Here is an 18,927-nt window from a genome sequence, read left to right as displayed (position 1 = left end):
TGCTTGTGTACACAGCTTTTGCTTTACCTAGTAAGTTGTCCTTATCTTACCCCAGAAGTTCTTGCACTTTTACCTTCTGATTCTCTCCCCCTTCCCAGCTGGGAAGAGTGAGCGAGCGGCTGAGTGGTGCTCAGCTGCCTGCTGGGGCTGATCCACAACCATCTCACAACCCATTGTCATTTTAACTGAATTACATCAGTGATGTGAGTTCACCTCTTTCTCTGCATGAGTCTGCAAGGGGGAGAGACATCACAGTGCCCTAGTCACAGACACAAACCAGTGCACGCCATGGGGGAATGCAGGTGGGAAGAAATCTGAACTGAATAATGGAGCCTCTAGTGTCTAATAAGGTACTTCACTGTGTCTTTCTCAGTTACCCACCTGCCAATTTCACAAAACACATTGGAAGTACTCACTACTCTTAAAAATCTTAGAAACTGTCTCTGTTGAAACCGGATGAAATCAGCCCAATGGTCTAACACACCATTCAATCTGAAAATTAAAGCAGCAAATTAAAACTTCAGAATTGCTATTCCTGTAAATGGTATCTCGCCATTTTGAGAGCTTGAGATTGGTGATGCATATGCAGACTTATTAAATGTACTGCAATTTGAGCTGGAAAAAATTATATGCACTTTCCAGGTGAAACCTTAATTCCAAAAAAAAAAAAAAGTTAATTGACTTTTATATTTTAAAGAAAACAGAAATGAACTACTTTCTGAAAGGGAGGATTTGGGGATATTGATTCTTCCTCTCCCTTTCTCCCTCCCTCCCTCCCCCTCTCTCTTTTAAAATTATTTTCCACAGATGTATAAAAGGAGGAAGGATCAAAATCAACTGGGAGAAGGAGAAACTGAAAATGGAGAATCAAATCACTAATCAAAAGACTTTGGTTAAAACAGTAAAATTTTGCAAAAAATAATAATTGGTTGCAAAACAATAAAATGGCAGCAAAGAAAACCATCCCTGTCATATCATGATGTCATGCTATAATAATATTTATCTCCACAGAAAATTAGTAATTCACTGGTACTTAAAGTTATGACAGAAACTTTTAATGGATTTCTGAAGCAACCAGAAATTTCCAGTCCTACTAGTAGATTATTTCACTTTAATAAATTACATTTTGCTAATCTTATGTCTGAATAATAACAGCATTACTTTCTCCTTTCCATTCAGATTTCAAATATAAAATGAATGACATTTTATTATGACATTTTGCTTATTCATCTTGTAAAATAGTTCATTTTCAAGGAATTTCTGAAAATTCCCAAATGGCTAAAAATAGGGGAAGAATTTTCTTAGAGTAATTGGAGTTGTTTTATTTTACATTCAATATTGAATTGATCCTTCTTCTTCAGTTCCCACCAGTAGCAACTGTACCTTGACTCACCTAAGCTAGCTATGTCCATCCTTATGCAGCAAAATGGTGGAGTTATTATTTTTCTCAAACACTGTTAGCTAGCTTCTCTCATTTCCAGAAGGCTAAGGTAACAATTTTTTGCTTAGCAGACAACTACAGGACTTCCACCTCTATGATGGTTGGGTTGTATGTGAAAGCAGACATATCACACATTTTTCCATTCTTTTTAGCGTGTTTTATTCTTAGGTTTAAGATCTGGGCATTTTCTTGGATAACAAGATTTGTAACAAGATGAAAAGATTTTGGCACATTAAAAATAAGTTCTTCAGCTCCAACTTCCTATATCAAGAGAGAGCAGAAAAATGCAGACTGGCTTCTTGGCTTCACCCCGGACCTTGTCTTCTCCAAGAACTTGTGTTTCTCTTCAAGCTCAAGCTATATTTGTATTCCTGACAGAAAAGTAGCGGTATTTACAGTAAACACAAAAATGCTTATGTTTTCTTCTCTTTTATTTATTTATTTATTTATTTATTTATTTTATTTTATTCAGGCAATCCAATAAAACCTATTATCAGGGTTGCTTACATTGTAAAAAGTCCTTCTGATGCGTACAGATTTTCCTGTATTAACTCAACTCATGGGGGCTCCAATGCAAGTAGGGGGCCAAATTTCATCAATCCATGTGTGTCTTTATATATGAAGAAGTACTCTTGCAATGAATAATACATCAACAAGTAAAAATGAGCTGCTCAGAACTCTTTCCTACAAAAGAGGTCATGGTCATGAGTCTGTTCTTACTTACTGACGTTTTTACATACATAAATGAAGACAATGATTCAAAGTAAAAACTTGAGGAGAGAATAAATACAGAGCAGCAGAAGTCGGGAGTTACAATGTAACTATAAAGGACAACATCAGCAAAACATTGCATTGGCCTCTACTGAGTTGGTCGTGATATAATTAATCCAGCCCAAATCCTTTTGTTAAAGAAATAACTAGTCAGATAAATTTAATGAGTTTTAAATTGCATGTTATACTTCACATTTTCTCTAAATTTAAATATTGGCAACAATTCCTTTTCTGAAATATTTTCTTCTATTATAATTTTAACAACTACAGTGCATGTAAGCCAAGATACGCCTTAGCGGAAGAAAAGAAACTTTGGATAATATATCATTAACCTTAGGCCATATTTTAATCTTCATTTCTAAAGGTTTCCCTTTCTGTACAGTTTATTCATTACATGCTGCCCGCTTACAACAAGCAAATTCAGCAAACATTATTTATCAGAGTTTCTTTGTAGGCTAATGGCTGCCTGGGTTTCCTGTTGTGCTGTGGAGGACAAACCAAGGAGGCAGATTCAACTGAAAATAAATGGTCAATGCCCAGGTTTGCAGTCTATTTCTTCAAAAATAGTGGAAATGCCCTTAAGAGCTCCAAGGACACATGGTTAAGTGTCCCAAGAGGAGACTAATTCATGCTCTGACCTTTTATACTGGTTTGGTTATACTGTGTATTCAATTACCCAATTAAAAGAAAAAAAAAAAAAAAAAAAAAAGGGGGAGAGAGATGAAGAAAGCAAGTGTATCTGCAACAACATCATGTCAATGCTTCTGATTCTTGAACTGAGTTTTTGCCTTATAGGCTGCAATAGGCTCTCAGAAACTAATAATCCAACGACAAATGTACATATATACAGAGAGAGAGAGAGAGAATATCTGTACTGAATTAAACTTAAAATCATAACCATTTTTTTATGAAACTATATTTTTAAAATATTTTTTCCCATTATGTACTATCTGAATTTCCTGCTCGCTCCATACTTCTCTGTCTGAATAAACCTGGAAATAAAAAGTATGTCCTCATTTGAAGGAAGGAGGAGATTCTTTACATCAAAGGGTAAACAGTGCATTTCTATCTCAGTAAATGAGGTCTTTTTTTGTTATTACTCTACTGTACTTTTTTCTTTCTTTCCCTGGATACTGAAGTCTGAAACTAAATTATATGCACTTCATATTTTGAAGAATTGAAGAGGCATCTTTTGTGTGTATCATAATGTTTTAATAATCACAAGGGTTTAAATTTTGTAGTTTTGTAGGCAAATGTAGGACTTTCTTTTAACTAAAGGAATATTTTATCCTTTTTTGTTTCAGTGTATTAATTAATTGCATTGCATATTCCTTTTGTTAGATATGTAAATGTTTCAAAGTCACACAAATCATAACAAAATTTAACACATTTCTCAAAAAATGAAAGGCATATTTTCAGAAACTTTAGCTACATACCAAAATTATTTTGAAAATATCTACTTATTTTGAATAATTTGCTCATTCTGTGATTACTAGAGATGCTGGATCTGTGGAGGACCTCCACTGGTCTTGTAGGTGTTTACCAATTTTCAGAATCTGCTTTCCTATAGCAGACTTTTTTCCTTGGTGTCACTGATGTCAAGTTGAGTTTTACAGTTGAGTGAATGGTACCACTTTTATGTCATGTAACTTCATTGGGAAAGTTAAAGTTTCATCAATGCCATCAATCATCAATAAAATATAAAAATGTAAAGAGTTTTCAAGGCATTCTTACCTAACAAGATTTTGTTCCAAAAGAAACACAAAATTATCTTGACTACATCAGACTAATGATAATCCAAATTCAATGACCTATCTTACCTGAGTAAGAATTACTCATGTGACTAATACAAAGCTTGAAAGAATGGTTGTAATATTTCTTACAATTGTGCAACTATTTTCATGACCGAGAAATTATTGATCAGTTTTACTTTTACAAGAATTGATTGCATTTTCTTCCAAAATTCCATCATTAGTCTTTTTAAAGAAGGTCTGAAGACTGAATAGAATTACAAAATTCTTCTGTCAGGAAGAGAAAGATTAGATTACACTTGATATTTTATGTGAATAAAATTGTGGCTATTTTGGTCATAAATATAGCCTATAAGAAAAAAAAAAATACTGAATTTGGATTGCCAGCGCAATGCTATTATGCTAGAGTAATATAATATCCACACTGATATGATAGGTGCTTCCAAGAAAGTACAGATATATAACATGATGCAGTACACTCTGTAGATGAAACACTTTCTCTTAATATATATCCTGCATAACAATTCCAGTATAATAAACGGTGGGTGGATTTCTTATTATTGATTTTGCCATCTCAGACAGTTGGAGGTCAGCGTGCATTTACACAGGACAGACTACAAATCCCAGTAGTTATAAGCACACTGCTTCGGCCCTTTTTTATCATATAGTTGGAACAACAGTAAACACAGAGAATAATAATCCTTAGATCTTAGCAATTTCTTTTATTGTCTTTTTATTATATACAATCTTTTGGTGTGAAAGCCCTTAAGAGAAACAAAATCAATAGGACACTATGAAACTGTAATAGGAGTCTATAGAAATCACTCTAAAAACCATCAGATATAATAGAAAGTGATAATATCTCCATAGGGCTTTTTTTTTTTTTTTTTTTTTTTTTTTCTAGGGCATAGAATATAATAATTATTTAAAAAAGGTAAAAAGCTGGTTTGCTTTTTCCTGGTAAATGGTCTTATATTCTGCAAGGGCTGAGGGAGAAAGCTCTGAACATATCCTCTAAATGTAAATGCAGTGGCAAGGCTCCAACTTGGGCATGGCAGGGAAGTTCAGCCCTAAAAGGGGAAGTTCCTCCTAAAGGACTCACAGATGAAAACCCTTCTAGAGGGTTAGCAGAGCTGCAAAAGGGGAAATGCTAAAAATAAAAAAAAAAAAAAAAAAAAAAAAAAAAAAAAAAGCAGGAGAAACAGGAATGCTTAAGAGTTTATTTCTCCAAGTAATTTGAGATCACTGGGTGCTAAATTTCTAATGCAATTTCTGAGATACCATGCTGCATCTAGCCCTTCTGCAGAATAAATAGATGACACGGCTCCTTGAACCACCAGTGCTTTTCTATTTATCTCTTGGAAAGAAATCAGAACAAAGTGGTTTACTTTTCTGCAGAACATTTTTGTGTGTTTTTGATATGAAACTGCACAATTCTATCACAGTTTGAGAAGTTTAACTGTGTAAGATCCCTTTCCATAATGGCATATCCTGATGAGCTGATTACTCACACAATATAAAATAGTAACAACACTAGGAGCACCAGAAAAAAGTTATATTTATTTATTTTCTATGGTTAGTGATACTCTCAAAGCCTTTCAAGTAGTTTGAGTGTTGATGACAGAACAGCTCTGAACAAAACTTACCTAGAGTCAGTGAGAACCTAGACTTTGATTTGTTTATTTAATCCTGATTTAGCTAGATAATAAAGCCAGTGCTGAATTTTAAGTATATGAATATTTCTGTTAAATCTGATGAGCTTAACATTATGTATACAAATCCATTTCCAGATCAGGATATATGTTAATTATATTAAACAGAGATATAATTTCTCCAATAGACTTCCTTTTCTCAACTAATAAATTCACAATGGGAAGACTCAGAATGACTACTTTAAAATTATATTCAAAGATAAGTAAAAGCTTCAGTGATTTGTTGGGTTAGAGACTGGAATATTCCCTGTCAACTTTAACACTTCTGAAACCTGTAACCATAGGCACTTCGTATGGTTTAGCTTCTGGTATCTCATCAAGGTATTTTGAATCCCTATATGCAGACACCTGTCTTTCCTGTGAAGTCTATTCAGGCTACTAGCTTAGGATAGATAAAACATCTGAGTTAAATTCCTATAGAATCTGAAATATGTGGCGAGCATCTCCTTTGCTAACAACAAAAGATGGTGTCAAACCCTCCCCTCCTCCTAGTAGGTACACATTTATTGAACTGAATGCAACTAAGATCCATTTACACTATACTTGCATTTCGTTATTATTCCTCCTATCATTTATGTAGTTAACAGTGGAACAGTGTTTATAGTTTTGTTTAGCAATTTTTGTAGCAACACTGGAAACAATCTTTTTGGCAGTGCTACCTTTTTTGCTAAATACCTAAAATGGACCAGACTGAGTGCTGAACTGATTCATAGCAAAGGTAATACTGAGCACATTATTGTTCTATTTCCTTGCAATATTTCAGCCATGGAAACACCACTTCAGCCCATATATTCATCAGAATGTTTTAGTGTACCTTTTACATTTTCATTATTCTCTTTGCTCCATTAATAGAACTATTTGCATGAAAGAAAGAACAAATTGTCTTCTAACTGGTCTATTACAAGGTACATTAATGAATATAGGGAACTTTATTAGTACTTTTATGGTGTACCCGTTCACTTCAGATTGTCATTGGTGTTATTGCTATAATAGGTTGCTTCACAGACATCTGAAAGTGCTATTAGGTACTACAAACAATTCATCACAGCACAAAATTTACACCTGTACTGCTCTCTTTCGTTGTAAAATAAGTATTTTCAGAGGAACATTTACCACCAGTCATTTGATGGCAACTGATAGTTAGACATCTTAAATGTATTTGCCAAGCCAGGTGCCTCAAGTTCTGCTAGTCACTGCAGAGTGACAATTTTTTTTTTTCAAAGAAAAAACAGCAGTAAAATGAGTTTTGAAGGGCAGAATATTAACTTAACATTTTATTACATTAAATAAATGATATCCTGTAAAAAAAAAAAAAAAAAAAAAAAAAGCTTTTCTATAAAGTACTGCATTAAAGTTAACACAATATTGAATATTACACCTGGGCATAGTCACTAACATTTTAGATCCTCACAAGGAGGAAGCTTCCAGGGATACTTTTGGGAATTTGGCTTGAACAAACATAGATAAATTAAACCTTACTTTAAAAGGGAAGATGATCTTCCAGCACGACTCATACTTGATGGGTTTTCATTTTTTTTTCAAGGCTGACCATCACCATTGAGTATTAGAAATGAAAAGACAAATTTAAATTCCATGATAATTGTTCACTTTTGTTATCCACAGATCAGTGAAGGTTATGGACAACCTTTGGGTAGGGTGGATGTAAATATCTTATAAAGGAGAGAAAATATGTTAATTCTACAGCAATTTCTCACACTCTCACAAAGCAGCATCATGTTTTCTTGTGTTATATGCTACATACTGGACAGGGTTGCAATCCTTTCATAAATAGTCCAAAGTTATGGGAACTTAAATCAAAACTTTAAAGAAGAATAGTTTAAAGAGATTTTTAATATGTTTTAATATGTAAATTATATGTAAATAAGAGATTAATTTTGTAAATAATAATATGTAATAATATGTATAATATGTAAATTATATGTAAATAAGATATTAAGAAATTAATATGTAAAAATAGATTTTTTAATATTTAATAAAGAGATTTTTAACAATGCATTATTCATATATATGACATTTCCATCAATGGTAATGGCACAATATAACTTTCCTATAATTTAACTTATATTTTTCATTGTCAAAGTTAATTTTTTTAAATTAATATGTATCATCAAAATTCTAAATATTTTGTCCTCTTTTTCATTTCTGGAAGAAATACAGATTCCTCTATTCAAAAGGAAGCTAAAAAGCATTTTGCAAGATTGTGTCTTACTCTTTATCTGGTTTAAGACAAATGATTGCAAGTGGGGCAGGAAGATTTAGTCACCTTGCTCAGTGGGACCTATCAATTACAGTGATGGGACTGTGATAAATATTTACAAATGTGCATGTTACAGATATCTTTGACATGACCTAATTTTACTTCACATTCATAATCAGTCCATTCATAATAATTTATCAATTTTTTTTTTTTTTTTAAAGTACTGTTTGTCAAAAAGATTTGAAGAAAACTTAATCTGGTAAAAGGTTTTAAACATCTCAGAAGTACAATGAGGTTGAAGTTAGCATTAATGTTTATATTCATGAAAATCATTATTGTCTGAGCATTTCATGCTGTTTTTTTTTTTTTTTTTTTTTTTTTTCCAAGTTGATAACATAGGCTGACGTACCACGATGCATTTTTTATTAAGTGTTTGATTATTCAGTTTGATTTTCTGAAGGCTTTAGTGTCTAATTTACTCAGGAGGGAGGGGATCAGCTTAAACTTTATACAGAAAAATTAGAATAACACTTTTTATATAGACCTGTTACAGTATGGCATGATAATACATAGCCAATCTTCAGGACACCATAGTAGTAATCTCAGTTTATGACAAGCATCAGTGTGACAGAGCATATTAGATTGTTAAGAATACCTAAAAAGGAATACAAACTTTATATAAAATCCTCAAAATCTAAGAAGGAGGAAAGGAGATACACTGTCACCAGATGTATCTCCCATTTTGGTGTTAATTCGGCAACATTTATATTACAAAGACTGTCTCACTGCTGTAATTACATAGTTTTTCATTCCAGAGTTCAGCATTATTCTACTGACATTTTCTAATCTACTAGTACAATTTTACATCAGGTGAAAATTAGCTCACCTTTTCTGATGTTGATATATCAGAATGTATATATATATATATATAGCCTATATATATATAAAGTATATATATATATACTTTCCCAACTCTTCAAGGTTTATAAAAAGATCACAGAATCACAGAATGGCCAAAGTTGTAAGGGACCTCTGAAGATTATCTAGTCCCCCTGGCAATAATCTACAATAAACTAGATAATCTAGTTTAAGTGCTATGTCTAATATTTTGCTTTCTATTGCAGTAATACATGGCATGGTAGATTGAATATGAATTACCTGTTGTTTAACATTAGGACAGACTAATAACTACCACTGAAGAATTTCTATGGAAGTAAAGAGAGAAGTTGTATGCAAAGAAACATTACTATCAAACCTTTTAGTTCTTTGACTAAATCTTGAATACTGTTCAGGAATGGGAATATTCACACTATAAAGTGCAGAAATATCTCCCACTCTATTTATTTATATTGTTCACAGCCTGGATAAAATACTGCTTACCAAATTTTTCTTTGAGGATGGTAGCACTTAGACTGGAGGAGATGCAGCTAATTGTAATGTCATTTATTCTTTATGTTATTCTTTATTTTGATATCCTTTATACTTCTGCTTTGTTAGAGATATTTAAAGTACCCAAATGAAAGGTAAGTTTCAATAAGTACGTGTAAGAAAAAAAAATAACAAACGTAAAACTAAAACTAAAACTCTCTCTCTATATTATAGTAGGAAGGAATTATGGGTTTTTGAACTGGAGTAACTTATGTGGAAAGTAGCCAGAAACGGAGGTAAATTACATCAACATGGATTTATCTCTGTATTTAGTTTAAAGTTTTATAATATTGTAACAAATACTTACACAAATTATTTTAAAACTCAGAGCACAGCAACCATGAACAGCAAGATAGAAAGTCTCAAACATTTTTTTTTTCCTGTTATTAAGCCTCTGACATTCATAAATCACCAGGAAGGCTGACCAGATATTCTGAAGCCTGTCTAATTTATCATTGCACTGATAGGTTACACTTTCTAAACTTGCTTGTTCATTCTGATCATTATACTAATTTGAAATGGCAAGATAAATGCTTGTATTGATTTCATTAAGACAGTATTTTTTGCCATTCAAAGGACTGTTTAATTTTTTTCCCCTTGGGTTTAGGCACCAGCTCCAAAAAGCATCTGTGCATAAAGTTTCACATGTGCTTACTTTACCTTAAGTTTAAGCATCTACTGAAAGCATGAAAGCATTTAAATAATGTACTTAAATGCCTTCAGCATGGAAACCTCCTTATCAGCATTTTTTATAGTGAGCTATTGATTGCAGCCAGCCTTGCTGTCACCCATGGCTCCTGGCTCTCCAGAGCAGCACACTCCCTGCTCCCAGCCATGGTCCAGCCATACCAGGGTAGTGTTTCCACCCTGCCAAGAGGAAACCTACATAACTGATCAAAAATACATTTCATTTAGGTTCTGTGTCTGTCTTTACATTATTGGCTGAATCTAACATGCAGTGATAAAAGTGAAACTGTGTTTTTCAAAACCAATAAATACTTTGAAAAATTAGATGTTATGTCAATTGAATGAACAGAATTGGTTACTTCTGCAAAATCCATTGGTTTGCTGAATTTCCCCAAAACACCTGAGCCCCTCCCCCAGGTTTAATGGATAGTAAATGTCTCAAGCTATGCAGTAGAAATAAATGCTTCTCCAAATGTTCTTCGTCCTAATTATACAGCTGTTTAAAGAATATATGACATTTATAGAGATGCAAAAAATCTAAAGTTAGAAATGAAGCCTCTTGGCAGGCCACCACACTCGGAAGACATGTCAACCTACAGTGTAAACCCAGCTAAATATTGCCATAAATAGCTGAGGGAAAGGGGAAAGCTTTGCTATTTACCAAGGGGTAAAGCTTATTTAAATAATATTCTTGATTCTTGCTGCTGCCAGTTCTCCTTTCCAAGGTCTACAACCTTTCTTTTTTTTTTTTTTTTCACACTATTCCTCTGGGATTCACAGAGATATCTGCTCTTAATAAAATCCCTCAGAAAATTTCTTATATGAAGTGACGAAGGAAAGGGTTGCTCCAACAGTTCAATGCTGGATTTGTGCTAGTCCTTGTTTTGATGCACATTTCTCTGCTATCTTTGCTTTCTCTGATTGAGCTCAAGTCAAAAAAACATCATCATTATATCTTTGCATTAAAGTCACTTCAGTTTTTTTCAGAGTTGACTATGATATCATGTTATATCAGGGATAGTTTAAAATATTTATTTATAATACAGGAGCACCCAGGACTATAAACCAAAAACTTGATTTCCATTGTGCTAGGCATTATACTGACAAAAAATTAAAGGATAACTTTCCTTTACACAGCTTTCAAGATGATTGAAAAAAATGATTGGAATATCTTTAAACAGTATTTAAGCTTAAGTAGTTTTCTGTTGGCTGATGATTTGTGAATCATTCCGCTTTTCCTATGAAATTTCTTAAACTAAAGCTTAATTTTAATATATTTGACTTGATTGGACTTTAGCTTGTACTTAATTACTTGAATTAGGTCCTACTAAATAGCTCTGCAAATATTGATAAATTGTGTAATCTTTCCGTACAAGGAATATGATCAAGGAAAACACATCAACAAATGAGAGTCAACATTACAATGAAACAAATACTTCTGCTGTCCAGGTATCGTTTACTCTTTAAACAGTGGTCCATCTAAAAGACTCAGTATTTGAAAGACTGTCACTTATCAAGTAAAGAGTCCAAATATGTTAATCTCAAAGGATTACAAGCAGTACAAATGGAAACAAACTTTCTAGCTCTTTTCTAAATTAAACAATTAACTCTAATATTCACATCCTCAGAGACATTTCAGTTGAGCTAGCATGTCTAATTTATAATCAATGATTAACAGAAGATGCAACTAATTTGTCTTTGTTATTTGATTTTGCCACAGTCAAATTTACTCAGTAAAATGGATTGAAACAACGTTCTAAAGACTGGTGAGCATTGAATTAGAAATCTGGTATAGGGCTTCTTTGTATGCTAGCACTAAATAGATGTAATACAGGACAGTATCTCTTGCATTAAGTAGTTTTAACAAATTAATTTTGACCCATGAGCCTAATAAAGTCTGTTAAGTAGACCCAGCATCTCTGTTAAGTTGTACGGAGACTGAATATTTAATTATTTTTTTAATTGTCTGATAAATTTGAAATTGAGAAAGTAACAGCCTTGAAATTCTTAAAATATATTTTCAACCCTGTGTGTCATTAAGCATTACTCTAGTGATTTTATTGCATTCAAGAGGTTACAAAGTCAAGCCCAGACACCCCTGATTGAATGAAAATTGCACATTAGTTCAAGAAAAATAGTTTTCCAGAGGTTAAAGTACCAGTCCAAGGAAGCCAAGATACATTTGCAGGCATATTTAGAATGGTGATTAGGCAGTAGAAGAGCTAAAAAAGATAGGCAGCTTTAATAATGAGAAAATACATTGCACTGAAGTACAGCTCTATAGCTAGTTGGAGTCATTCTTATAGTAAAGGAATGTGAGATTTCAGGTGTTTGTATATAAAGAATTTTCACTTTCATAGTCATCTTCAGTGCTAAACATGGAGACGTAAATGTTAAAATAAGAGGTAGTAGTGCTGCAAATATGCTGGTAGCACCAAGCTGGCTGCACTTGCTCTCCCAGCTCTCCCAGTTCCCACTGATGCATGGGCTCTGTGTGCAAGAAACAGCCTACCCTTGGTTAGTTTTGGGGTTTAAGAGCCTTTTCGCACACATTTCGTCTGATGTACATGAATAGGTCCACAGAAACATCTCATACCTGCAACACCATGTCCTGCCTTCCCCAGCCTTTGCCATCCCCCTATCCCAAAGGAGTCCACTGAACTGGATCAGTGAATACCTGTACTGCCACAAGGCAAGAAGGTGCGGGGAATGAAGAAATACCAGGGACATAGAGATGCAACTAGACCTCTGGCTAGCAGCATTTCATTATTCAAGAGCATCTCAAATATAAAGGTTTTGAATGATTTAATTTCTCAGCAGTGCCACTGAAGTTAGTAATAAATGAGGCTGATATTTCTTAGAAAGATCCTTCCAGAGAAAAAAAAGAAGTCTTAACAAGAATCATGAATGAACAGAAAAGAGACTTTGCTACTGAGGGAAAGGAAAATGTTCTCTTTCCAGGAAATTGTCTGGTCAAAGATGTAGCTGTGCAGAGACAGATTAACAGGACACCAAAGAGAAGAAATGTAGTGTTATGTTGGGAGATGCACGTGTTCATACTGTGCATCTACATTTGCACGTTTACATGTAGCAGAAAGATAAGTACGACAGTGTTGATAGTAGAAGATTCAATTTAATTCATAGAAATATAAATTAAATGTCCAGTAAAATAGAATAACTCAAATAATCTTACTGTGGCATGTGCTAATCACACAGAATTACTCAGTTCATCAACTCCAGGTCTTAGTTCTACCTTCATACCTGTTAGTACATTGTTTTTATCATGCAGCTTTCTCACTGTTCAGGAGTACATGTACCACAACCCAATATTTTGCTGCAAATGTTTTTCAAAATGGTTTAAACTAAAAACATCTACAGTTTATGGGCATGCAGTGCAACAGGCCTCTTAACAAAATCAGTTTCTCTCTTTTTTTTTTTTTTTTTAATTTTCAGTAATAATCCAATAATCCAAACAGAACACCAGCCCTAATAACTCCAGCTGAGTCATCTTATCTCTTCAAGTAATTATTTTAACTGAGAAAAAAATAAAAGTATTTCTGAAAGCACTCTCTCCAGAGGATGGTTCCGCACTGGACACAGAAGGACAGATACTAATCAGCCGCAGTAAAATAAAAAGAACAAAAAGCAACTACAGTCAGTATGCTGAGAAGTCATTCCTGTTAAAATCAATACTGTGATTAATGCTGAAGCACAGGAGATCAGAATCCATCATGCAATATTTTTTCCTGTCTGTACTGTTATTTTTATTGCTTTAACTTTGCTATGCTGATCTGCTTTGCTTCAGAATAATTGCTGGAAACCAGCTCCAACCCTTTTGTGAGAAACAAAGAGAAAGGCTGAGGTTCATGCTTGGCTGAGAAGAGGATGAAAAGGAAAAATGAATTGAAAGCAAATCTGTGTTGTTTTTCATTTCTCAGATGAACTTTATAGCGTAAAATAAACCTTACAATCTGGCAGATAACTCTTACTGAAACGGCTGCAAAATCTCTCAAGAATTTCTGAGGGAAAATCATCCTCTCTTGCAGACACCATCACTCTGGGGGGACTGGAGGTCCACTCTGAAGGTGGTCACATAATTTCTGTCTCTTCTCTTCTTCTCCTTTCTAGATCCACTTTCCATTACAAGAAGAATTGTGTCCTTAGTTTCTATCCCCTGGAAAACAAACAATGAAAAGTAACCATGACACACTGATATATAATTTTAGAAGATAGGATTAGGTTCATATAATTAAAAAGTGTCTATTCAGAAAAATTCAGTCTTACAATATTTTTATTTATTTATTTATTTATTTGTTGTTGTCTAAAGTCTTTGATTGATGCAATAAAGAATAACTTTGCTAAATGACAAATGTGGTAGTTGTCTGGAAAAGTTTCAGTATGTGGTAGTCCATTATACAAAAAAGAATAGAATTATATTTGCTTGAATTATTAAAATAAAATAACTAGCCATGTATCTGCAAAGTTTGGCTGGTGACATACCAGTATTTACTGTGTGGAAACATATCATGACTGAGCACGTGTTGAAATAACAAAAAAATATATTTTTTCTATCCACTAAGTTACAGTTAAGAAAGCAATTATTAATTCCAACAGTCCCTGTCTCCGTCTCTATCTAACTAAAGTGCATGAGCATGCTTTGGCTGACAGCACTGTGCTGATGAGCGCACCAGTGAGTACCAGCAGTTTCAAAAAGCAGAAAAACAAGCATTGGAATATCTTAGTTTCATAGTACTAACTTTAGAAATTGTGTCCCATACAGATAAATGTGTTACTCTCAAAAGAACAACAAAGAGTAAGGACTATTAAGGAGTAACACCCAATACCTAGGAAAAAGCATGCCAGGATTTCTTCTATTTAAAAACTACACACAGGAAATTCCCTTACTTCCTGTTTGGACTCTCTAGAAACAGATCTATTGCTGAAGAAATAGAAGCAGATCCCAGAGACACAGCAACCTAATGAATTGTGGCCATAATAACATCCCTCAGACAAGAATAGCCCATAACATTATTGGTTTCTAAACAATGAATTTACATTTGCCCTGCAAGGGACATGAACTGAACATGTTTTTAAAATCTTACTGACCTTTTGGTCTCATAATACTAATCTATAAGAACTGTTGTGTTCTGAGTGAATATTTCACAATTTTGCAAAGGTTCGTTATTTAACCATTATTAATTATCACAATAAATGATTTAACAGTAATTAGAAAATCATATTGCACAGAAAAGGTACATACGCTACATTTTATACACCTAGAAGATTTTACTAGACAGCTATATTGGGCTTTCCTTTTCATCATCTTGCACAAGTTTTTACATCAAAGATTTTAGTTTGACACTTTCTCTTTTTTTCCCCCATTCCATTTTATAATATTATTGATGTATAATTTAATGATAGAAGATTTCGAATGCATTTGTTGATAAATAGACGAGCAGCTTTGTTCTCCATAGGATCATTGCTTTTTATCTTTTCTTCATTGAATTGTCAAGACTGCATACTTAATCACAGCTAGATGTTGGGCTTCATCTTGAATGCCATGAAGTCAGTGAGAGCTTTGCAACTGCTTTTTATTGGAGTGGGACTGAACACACTATTGGTAATGTGCAACTTATAAATGCCATTTGCACACATATCAATTTTATTAACTCCCTTAGTATGGAATTTTCAGAATGTTATAGTTTGGCAGGCATTACTTTAGATTTATAGTGCTCCAAGATGACACTATTAAGCCACATTCACACCTCTGAAAATTGCTATAGCAACAGACTAGGACCAGTTCTTCCTCCACACTGGTGAGTGAGAATCATCTCAGCAACTGAAGCCTCTCCTGCTGTGTTTTGGGGGATGTAACTTTTTTTTAAAAAAAAAGAGTGTCTGTGTGAGATATATACACCAATATACATGCACGTAAATAAATATAGATGCAGATAGTATGAGCAGATGGCCATCAACTCAAAGGAAAACCAGAGACACTATGGGAAGGTACAGGATGTGTGGGACTGATTTGTAATGGAACTGCTGGGGTGGAGATCTCCTCTTTGGAGATGTAGATGTCTTCTGAATCTTTTGTCCTCTGCAGAGCTGGACATCTGGGACAAAGTGTGGAAAGATAGCTTTAAGCACTGCTTAATATTACAGCAATTCCTACAAAAAGAGGGGTTACTTACCCTATGCTGTCTCCAAAGATCTCTGTATACATATAGACCTTGCCAGAGCCCTCTTTTTGCCATTGCAGGGCAAATATCTACTTGCCTCATCCCCATGAGGTTCATAAAGGCAAAAGCAGCAACATTATCAGGCTTCTGAGCACCCTCTAAGTCACTGCCTATTGCACAGAGCATGCAGAAGGGCTGAACAGATGAGGAAAGAAGAATTTGAGCTTTAGTGAAGATGCTCCTGGAGAGGAACCTTGTGCCTCAAACTCTCACTCACCTTCACAGAAGAAGGGAAAGGCAGAGCCATGTCACTAAACTGATTTCTGCAGAGGAACACATGTGGATTCTCCCTTCATCTGCAAGAAATGTTAATCAAACAAATCAGGAGGAAAGGCAATCCCTTGTTGCTCTTTTCTACACTTTGAGGTTAGCCTTTATCCTAGCTGTTAAACTAGCTTAACATTTGAAATCTTGAGGGACAGCTATTTGTTTATAAAGATACTTTTAAGTATATCTTTACATTTCTATTTGTCTGGGGAACAAAATGTGGTTCTGACTCAAAAGGTGTGTCAGGCTATTGTACTTTTGGAAGGTACTTCAGGATTAGTGTATGAGTCCCTTTCCTCAACGCATGCTTGAGCCTGACTCACTACTTTTTTCTTTTTTTTTTTTTTTTTCAGTGGTGATACTCCTGGCTAATGCTGAATCATGCTGGGAATGTTATTTGATAATTTTCTAGTAGAAGAGCTACATGCAGTACTTTCACAAAATGATGAACTAAGACTAATTTTTCTACAAAAAATTAAACTCATTATATACTTGTGAGTTTGAAATGTTCTCTAAAGAGTTACCTAATTCTGAATTAATGCCTTCTAAAGCATTTCTGAACAATTGCTTTTTGATAAGATTATTGAGATATAGGTAGTTAACAGATAATCTTTTGAAAGAAAGAGATTTAAAAGCCAGAGAAGTAATCTTCTCAGTGCCTGGAGATGGAGTGTAACCATCACAAAATCTCTTCAATTTTTGTTCTTTGTAAGATGATAAAAATAACAAAAGTGAGGATCAAATTAATGCAGTGCAGAGATGCTGGCAGAAAGCAGAATAAGGAGGCTGTGGCTATTTCACAGGTCCAACTTAGGTGGGCAGCAAAGCAGTAGGAGCTTCCCTCTTCCACAAGAGCTTGTAGGTGGGCATACATCTGATTGCTTCAAACCAGATGCTTGAACATGGGTGTCCTGCATTCCCTCTGTTTTCCAACCACTGGGTAACAGACTCTCTCTCCTGCAGTAATATTAATTAGACAACACTCCAGCAGAAGACTCTTGCCATCCTCCAAGACATACTGAGGCAAAAGCTGATGGGGGCATAAATTATACCATCTTAAATCAGCAGTGCTGAGTCTGGCCCTAAGCTTGTATGATTCATTGTGCTTAAGGGTTTTTACTGAAATGTTGAACTATTGCCAGGGCCCCAGTCATCAGCTATGCCACCACTCTGGCTTGGGGACATTCTCTGGCTACTCACAGTGTCGTGAGCACAGGATGATACCAGAAGACACTTCTTGAAGAGGAATTCAGACCAAGAAGAAAAAAAGTAAAAAAATGATTTCACAATTAAAGAACTTTATCTTGCTACGAAAGCAAGATAAATGGTATCATCTTTGCTAAATATCATACCTGTACCATACTTGAGATGCAGCTATTTTCTGTACTTCTCCACAGGTTTACATATGCATAATTTGATTTCCCTTCTATGTACTCATCTGCTGATATGTGGTTATGTTTTTAATTAATTAATTTTGAAAAGGTACTTATCTTTTATTTTTTTTTCCAATAAACTGAGATCTTCCTCATAGAGAATGCAGTCACTATGAAATTTATATCTACCGACATCTTCCTTAAAAATACATTGTATATTAATAAAATGGCGTAATTAGTTCTTATTTTTGAAAGGTAGTCACTAGGGACTTATGGTCCTAGAAAAGTAAAAGGACCCCCATTCAAAGAAGATGGAGGAAAATAAGGTATAGAGAAGTTTAAAGACAGGGTAACAACTTTTGAGGAATGTTTAAAAGTGTCACAGGCAAAATATGAATCTACCAATATGTTTTTTTCAGTGAAAATTATTTAAATTTTTTGCCATTTGGGGCAATACTCTCCATGCAGTGGTAAATAATACATGTCATCTCCAAGAGCCTTCAGCTTCTGCCAGCTCAGTTCTGCCTACCTGTCTTCAACTCACTTTGAGATTCTGTGGATCAAGGCGCCGTATGAGGAGTATTAGGTGCTGGCTGCATAATCTATATATAATAATCTGAGAAAATCCTGTCAGTATTTTTTCTTATTTACCATTTTCTTTTCTTCTCAGATAGGTTGCTCAGATATGCTTTCCCAAATTTCCCTACTATTTTAGTTACTCTCTTAAATCTTCTTTCTGTTTCCTGCAGACTGATCTCTGACAAAGCTCTTTCCTCTGACAAAGCCATTACAAGGATTACTAACTGCAAATCACTATTGAAAAGAAGCTAAGATATTTTACACATAAAGCTTGAAGTGTGCCAAACATGATTTATCTTTAAAAAGCTACAAAACATCAGTCTTCAGATAAACACAGAAAACATTCAACAAAAAGTGCAATCATTCATTTAGAGCAAAGGTAAACCATGACGCAAGTTACAAACATCAAATATTTCCAGGCTGTATTGCTAGTGTTATTCTTTTCATATCTAAACTTAAGT

This window comes from Aythya ferina (genome assembly GCF_964211825.1).
Source record: "Aythya ferina genome assembly, chromosome: 6".
Classification (NCBI taxonomy): domain Eukaryota; kingdom Metazoa; phylum Chordata; class Aves; order Anseriformes; family Anatidae; genus Aythya; species Aythya ferina.
This window is presented reverse-complemented; position numbering follows the sequence as displayed.